The sequence below is a fragment of the Protopterus annectens genome, chromosome 5.part1, assembly GCF_019279795.1.
Source record: "Protopterus annectens isolate FY-2018-M chromosome 5.part1, PAN1.0, whole genome shotgun sequence".
NCBI classification, from domain to species: domain Eukaryota; kingdom Metazoa; phylum Chordata; order Ceratodontiformes; family Protopteridae; genus Protopterus; species Protopterus annectens.
The window spans coordinates 777,594,884-777,603,383 of record NC_056736.1 but is presented as its reverse complement, the minus strand read 5'-3'; positions in this window follow the sequence as shown (position 1 = coordinate 777,603,383).

Here is an 8,500-nt window from a genome sequence, read left to right as displayed (position 1 = left end):
ACACACACACCTGGGAAATACCGGCACAGATTACCCACTCTACCAGCTTTGCCCAGACTATAAGGCAGATTGACTGTCACCAGTCAGTTACTATAAGACTCTTACAAAGTGTATCCAATTATACTGTGCAATATTAATACTAACACAAATGGTAGTAGTTCACCAAGACAGCTAGGCCTTCTGGAGTGGCCCACACAGTGTCACCAAATAAATATAAGTACTCTCCAAGGTTAGATACTCTTTACAAGGACCAGCCACAATAAAAGTTTTACATAGATTTAATAATATATAATAAAAGAACATAAAATATTGAATATGTATTCACAGTAAACTACAGAGTTGAAATCCCAGAAAATATATTGAAATTAACACTGATGGACAGACTCATACAAATAAAGAAAAACATTCTCTGGGCTAGGCTTCACTATATTCCTGACTGGATTTAAAAGAATTACTGTTCCCAGTTAAGTTACTACCACGAGGCAAGATGTTGTGGGTGAGGGTGTTTCTAGTCAGGCTTTCCAAATAGAATATTCAATACTCTGAGATTTCTCTTTTTAATCCCAGTTAAGTTACTACCACAAGGCAAGATGCTGTGAGAGAGGATGTTTCTAGTCATGCTTTCCAAACAGAATATTGAATACTCTGTGATTTCTCTTTTTAATATCTAAAATATAATTTCCAGGAGGGCTGGCAGAATGACCTCATCTAGTCTCCTGAATCTAGGTTCTCACAGTATTCCCCTTTGAAGCTGAGACAGGAATTTTGCACAGATGGCTACAATACACATTCAAATGTTTATGGTTGTGCCTGGATCCTCCTTTCTTTTCACTAAGCTAATGAACAAAGGCTCTTTCCCAGACCTATCGTCTCCAGTCTTATTCAGCACTGTGGGGTGACGTTTTAACAGTTTAACAGCTTATTTACATTTCCTTCACTTTTCTTAAAGTTAACCATTGCTGTCCCAGCATCCTGTAGTAAAACATATACATTTAATTCAACTATAATAATACATGTATATTTCTTTTCATTTCAGCAGAGTGCACTGTTGATACATTTTAACACAAGCAAAGCTCACAAAATACATTTTCAGCACAAGCATCTGTAAAAATCAGTTTGATATACAAATGGCATACAGTTCTAATAGATTTTAACAGAAGCATCTTGTGTAAATCAGTTTATATATGCTTATTTGTATAGAGATACACAACACAGGCATGCGTGCATGTATGCACACACATGCAAACAGAAACACACACCCGCACAGACATATGCACACCCACATCACATAGACGCACACATATATATATATATATATATATATATATATATATATATATATATACACACACACACACACACACACACACATGATTGTCTGTGCAGACTTACACACACACAGACACTTGCATGTGCACATACACACAAACATACACACACACAAACGCACACACACATAGATATGCACAACTATAGGCAGTTTAGAGTGCAGCCTCTTTATCTAACAATACATTTTAGAGATTTAGCAGAAAACAGAAACAAATGGTGCAATGCCCACCACTGCTATCAATATGTGATGGCCACCAGTATGTGTCATCTCCACGTTTAGCCAGTAATCAAGGAGCTGGAATCCTCACCACTGACACTGGAGAGGGACGTGCACTTGGAATACAAAGGGATACACTCAGTATTTCAAGATGCAGACCTCTCTATGTCAAGTACAATTTCCCTGAAGAGCATTCAGGGAACACACTCAGCCTGCGATCTGGATGTCTCTGTATCCCTTCATGTCCCCAATAAGACTCCCCACTGGTATAGCTGTATGGTTAAGTCCTCAGCCGAGTGTCAAAGCCAAGTCCTCCAGCACCCTGTCTGTAAACCCAGTGTGTCATGTCCCTGCCCCAAGTAGCTGACACACACACACACACACACACACACACACACACACACACACACACACACACACACACACACACACCTGGGAAAGGCCGGCACAGATTACCCACTCTACCAGCTTTGCCCCGACTATAAGGCAGATTGACTGTCACCAGTCAGTTACTATAAAACTCTTACAAAGGGTATCCAATTATCCTGTGCAATATTAATACTAACACAAATGGTAGTAGTTCACCAAGACAGCTAGGCCTTCTGGAGTGGCCCACACAGTGTCACCAAATAATTATAAGTACTCTCCAAGGTTAAATACTCTCTACAAGGACCAGCCACAATAAAAGTTTTAAATAGATTTAATAATATATAATAAAAGAACATAACATATTGAATATGTATTCACAGTAAACTACAGAGTTGAAATCACAGAATATATTGAAATTAACACTGATGGACAGACTCATACAAATACAGAAAAACACTCTCTGAGCTAGGCTTCACTATATTCCTGACTGAATCTAAAATAATTACTGTTCCCAGTTAAGTTACTACCGCAAGGCAAGATGCTGTGGGTGAGGGTGTTTCTAGTCAGGCTTTCCAAACAGAATATTCAATACTCTGAGATTTCTCTTTTTAATCCCAGTTAAGTTACTACCATAAGGCAAGATTATGTGAATGAGGTGTTTCTAGTCATGCTTTCCAAACAGAATATTCAATACTCTGAGATTTCTCTTTTTAATATCTAAAATATAATTTCCAGGAGGACTGGCAGAATGACCTCATCTGGTCTCCTGAATCTAGTTTCTCACCGTATTCTCCTTTGAAGCTGAGACAGGAATTTTGCACAGATGGCCACAATACATATCCAAATGTTTATGGTAGTGACTGGGGCCTCCCTTCTTTTCACTAAGCTAATGAACAAAGGCTCTTTCCCAGACCTATCGTCTCCAGTCCTATTCATCACTGTGGGATACCATTTTAATGGCTAAACAGTTTATTTACATTTTCTTTATTTTTCTTAAAGTTAACATTTGCTGTCCCAGCATCCTCTATTAAAATATATACATTTAATTCAGCTACAATAATACATGTCCATTTCTTTTCATTTCAGTAGGGTGCACTATTGATGCATTTTAACACAAGCAAATCTCAGAAATACATTTTCAGCACAAGCATCTGTAAAAATCAGTTTGATATACAAATGGCATAGAGTTCTGATACATTTATAACACAAACATCTTGTGTAAATCAGTTTGATATTCAAAGGACACATAGTTTTTTACAAAACTCCAGCTGGCTTTGCTGGCACTTGGCATCACACATGGCAAAAGCCCATACAGGCATGATGAAGTCATTCTGACCCTACAGATAGAAGACAGCTTAGATGGGAATCCAACAGCTGCAATTTGAGGTAGCAATGCTAACCACTGAACTAGTGCACCACCCTCAATCTAGTATTTCCATCAGAGTAACTAGAAAGGCTATCCCACAGGCAGCAGTCTCTTTAAGTAAAGCTTTATCTGCTTCCCGTCCCCTAATCTTAGATTCTGATGTGGGTAATTTCTTTTATATTGGAGAGTATTTGTGCTGAGGAATGCCTTAAGATGTCTGTGTTTTATTTTTCACTTATCAATGGAGATACTTCATTGTTAAGTAATCTGCACAAGGAAGGCAGCTCTCTACTGTCTTCTGCTGGTCAGCTAGTGAAAGACCAGCTACTGAAAGGGTGAATAAATAAACAACTGTACATCCATCTGCAGCAAGAAGGATAAAGTGGGATGTTTTTTAAAAGGGCACTACATGCCCACTTTAAGCTAAGTAGGATGCAACAACCTGCATATTCCGGGTAACCCTAGTTGCAAAGGATAAAATGTGCTGCAGATTGTCTACTACCATTAGTAAATGTCAGTCACTCATTCTGCTAAGGGATCTTGTGATTATGTTGAACATTGCTCCTTGTGTAACTGTGGGTTCAGAATCCCAGGGGATGTCGTTACCTGAAACTGTGTGCTGTTCATAATCAGTGGTACCTGTACTATGTTACTGCTGGATCTACAATGAGTCTTGGCTCTGCAGTAAAACAAGTGACTATTTGTTTCATATTTTATTTATTTACTTAGTTAACCGGGACAGATCATCTTAGCTTTTTCATCGGTTATCCAAGGAGAAAAGCTCCAAGGTGAAAAACACTTAGCATGGAACATTACAGTTAGCAAACAATTACATTAAAATTGTTATTTGCACAACCGCAATGGGTAGACATATACAATTGTATACAAGAAGAAATCAGTGTGAATCAGTGATCACTGTTAATACATTAGTCAAACAAGTCATTATTACATTCTGCTGTCGTCTCTCTGTAAATGGTTTATATGTGCATCAGTTTCCTGTGTGCAGCCTGCTTTTATCACATCACTCTGTAGAGTTTGTATTGGTATCACACAATGTGCATGGTTTATTTCTGGCATAAGTTTATGTACAATTTGTGCTGGCATTGTTTTTGGTTTATTTTGTTTTGGCGTCAGCCTTTGTATAGTTTGGATTGTCATTGCTCAGAGTTAAACTGTTTATGTTATTAGTCTGTGTTTAGTACGGGTTTAAGTAATCTTGTAAATACTTTGTTTTTGCATTACTTTTCTCTGTACTTTGATGTCAGTCTGTGCATAGATTGTATTCACATCACTTTGCTTTTGTGGCATCCTTTTGTACACAGTTTCTATAGTCTTTAGCTTGTGTGTACTTTGTCCTGGCACTATTCTGTGTGGTTTCTTATGGCGCCAGTCTTTGCACAGTTTGCATTTAGTGTCATTCCTTTTGTATACTCTGTTGCCTGTCTTTACCACTGTAGTTGCTGTTCTGTGCATAATTTTTTAATTTACAGTAGGGTGAAATTTTTGTTGCACGTGTATGTAGAGCATTATGTGTAATGTTCCTATTGAGCCACTGTAGCTAGATAGCATGTGCATATAATACTGAGCATGTGTGAGAACAGTGCCATTTTGTACAGTCATTCAGAGTGCATATAGGCATGATTGGACATGCACATGTGAGTGTGTTTGATGTAGAATCTAAGTAGTTAGCCTAAATAATTGTTCCAGTTCCAGTTCCTAACAATGTTTATGTGCAATAAATATCTTAAACCCGTGCACTGCTTTATCAGCTCTTTTGAATGCATGAGACAAGCAGCATGTCTAAAACGACATGGTGTCAGAAGCGGCATATGTAAAACAACATGGTGCCAGAATGGGATCCAATGTTGAAGCAATACACAAGTAATGAAACAGATGGTAGGAAGGGCAGAAATATACTGGAGTGAACTTGCAAACAGGACAGCAGTTATTCAAAGGTACTTAGACCCATTTAAATGATTTTTCAGTCACTGAATAAGAAGTGGAGCATTCAAAACATTTGAAATAATTAGAGAGATAAACAAAATGACTGAAATTGTGACATACTAGTAAAAGTATTGAAAACAAATATGAAAGTGATTTCTAAATGTTTAAGATGTATGAAAGGGCTAAAAGGACTAGATTTTTTCACAATGTGCTACTATTTGACGTTAACTAAAGTTATTCGAAGTGTCCAAAGCTTCTGGAATGTTCTCAGTGTTTGCAGTGTCAAAGTGAAGACTTTTCAAAGAGATTGTTCCCCGGATTCATGAAGCTCGGCGCAAGGCCGGTGTAAGGCCTGCGCCGGCCGTGCGGCATATATATGGTGTAGTAGTGCCATATGCATATTAATGAAGGTGCGCTGCCACCACATCCATGTGCATAGGACACATGCACGAGTGCATGGGGCGTTACTAAGCAGCGCCCGGAGGCGTGTCAATGTCGGCTGGCGATGAGCAACCTAAACTGCTGAATATTATAGCCTGCCTGCAATAGTAATCGCACCTATCAGTGTCTGTGGATAATGAAACATATGCAAAGCATGCAAGACAGTTCCCGGCCACTCAAAATGGAGAACCAAACAGAAATGCACGCAACACAATATGAGTTTCCGTCCATGGAACAAATGATATTTAAAATCGTGTGTCCGTAATGTACTGCACTGTCAGTAGTTATACCCAGTGGAAGTGAAGCGCATCATGTCAGCGCGCTGCCAATACACATGTCTAGCCCCATGGGCATGGTCACCAGCAGTCCCACAGTGGTAGTGATAGTACACAGCTGGGTAGTTGTGGCTATATAACAACCATAAAGAAACCTGACAGTCCAAATTGTATACCAAACACACACAAACATATGTATATTAAAATGTGCTATACACATGAACAGGAACGTAACCGGCACATACACATAGGATGCTATATGCGGAACTGGGATATCCAAAAGCAGAACCCATGCATGCAAATGCAATACACAACAACCCCTGTATAGCACATAACCCGCACCCATGTCCGAATGTCCACCAAATCCAGCTACCAGTATTGCGCAGCCGTACACCTACACATAGCGAGTATTCCCCATATGTAGTAGGAAGTATCGTCCTAGGCAGTGTCAGGATTGCAAATATGTATCCCATGTTTGTAAACATCCCATCACAGTTACATAAATCCAAATGCCCGCGCGTTCATGTTTCGGCAAAATGTGTGTACATCCCGCGTGGGATAAGTAACCTGTTGAAACCTCAGAGTTGTTTACACGCCACGGTGTCCAGTACTGTACACATATGGACAAAACATGTATGTGTAGTCACGGTACTGTTCAGTTTCTACACAGACATGCAAAACATACTATGCAGGATGGAACAGCTGTCCACCATGCAGGTCTCCCCACTTGGGTTGCCACCTGTTCAGATGGCCAAGGTGGAACATCTGTTGTAGAAATGTGAGAATTTGCAGGATAAAACATAACCCCGGCCAGTGCAAAGGACAGAATTACACTTGTATGCCAAGATAAAAGCTTATTCCATAGCATTTGAATAGCTTATGCTATCCCAAATAATAGTTATGTGTACCAGATACAAAATACCTGCATCATGCAACTAGTAAAGAAATGAAGAAATATATTATTGTCTTAAAATCACAGGACATTTGCCATGTCTTAGGTGTCATCGCAGGACACAACTGTCCAAAGTGGGACCTCCCCTCGCAAAGAGGAATAAGTGGTAACCCTACTCCCCACTGAATTATTGACAGTATATATTCAACTCAATCACATACCGACACCACCTCCCAACCTATTACAGCAACAAAACCTGGACAAAGCCTAAAAGGATGGGTGGACAAATAGGGACAGATGTAATTACTGCTCTCACAAACTTCGAAAGTTCACTGAATAATAGTATGCACATTAGCATGAAATGTTGTGAAGGATGTGGGGTAGTCCCCAGTATTACAGAGCTCCGTACATTTATACTGTAACAAACCTTCACATATGTTGACTGTACTACTGCATACCCGTAGTTAATTCATAGTTAAGTCATGTGCAAAATAATAATCCTCGTAAGAATGAATACAGGAAATAGTCAAATGTGAATGGGAACACCACTCACCGTGGATTATGTATTGCAACCACCCCCACCCTTATTATGTATTGCCAACATTATAAGCTGCTGACAGGTGCCCAAACACCTGTGTCTGTAAACACAGATAAAATATTTAAAATGGACAAACCCTGTCCATGTGCTTTGTCTGACATTTGAACATGGTCAGGGTAGTTCCGTTCACCAGGCGGACAAGCCTAAACCCAGATCACCACATGAACACCCTGACAATTAAAGACCTGTATGTGTCAGGACTATAAGCCTTGGGGTTCTGAATATCCCTGCAGTGATTAAATATGCAGCTTGGGTCCAGAGCAGTAGGGAATAGGGAATGTGTAACATGTAGTACCGCATTTTTCCCAGCAGGAGAATGGATGCCTGTGTCGTAAGTGAAGCGGTGAGGCATATGTTAATGTAGCTATGTACTATGGGTATGCATATAAATGAGTCAGAACACAAAAAGTATAGTGGTTACAGCATCCGGCCAACGTGAATGCAGTCCCGGTTCAACTACGACTACAGCACATATAATGTGAAAGTGTAATGAATGCGTCTGTGCTGTACAGACAGTTAAATATGTAAAGGTGAACGTGTGTTTCGCATACGTCCGTTAACCGGATTACAGATAATTTACTGGTACTGTCACAAGTAATAAAGCCCACGTAAGCACAAAGACTTAGTAAACATATGTAACCCACAATAAGGATATGCATGTGTGACTGCGCGTAACCCACAATAAAGAAATGCAAGTGTGCCTGTGCATGTGTGATCCACTCACAGCATAGTAAATGAATGCTGTTTCCCCCACATTAGATATACATGGCTCAAACCTGTTAACCCCGTAAAGTATGAAACCGGACAAAGGCATGCAAACTACCGGTACAAATAGGGACAATCCCCAGATATGTGCCAGAACAAACATAGAAAGTGAATAGAATAATGGGTGTGTCAGTAGCATGGATTCTCTGAAGGGTATGCAATCGTAACCTGAACAGCTTGCCAGTATTTCCCAACATAAGTCTCAAATGAAATGCCACTACATTGCCAGATAGACACAGGTTTATGTAAAACACACCGAAGATAAAGAGGCAACCAGCTGTACACTCTGCGACAATCTGTACAG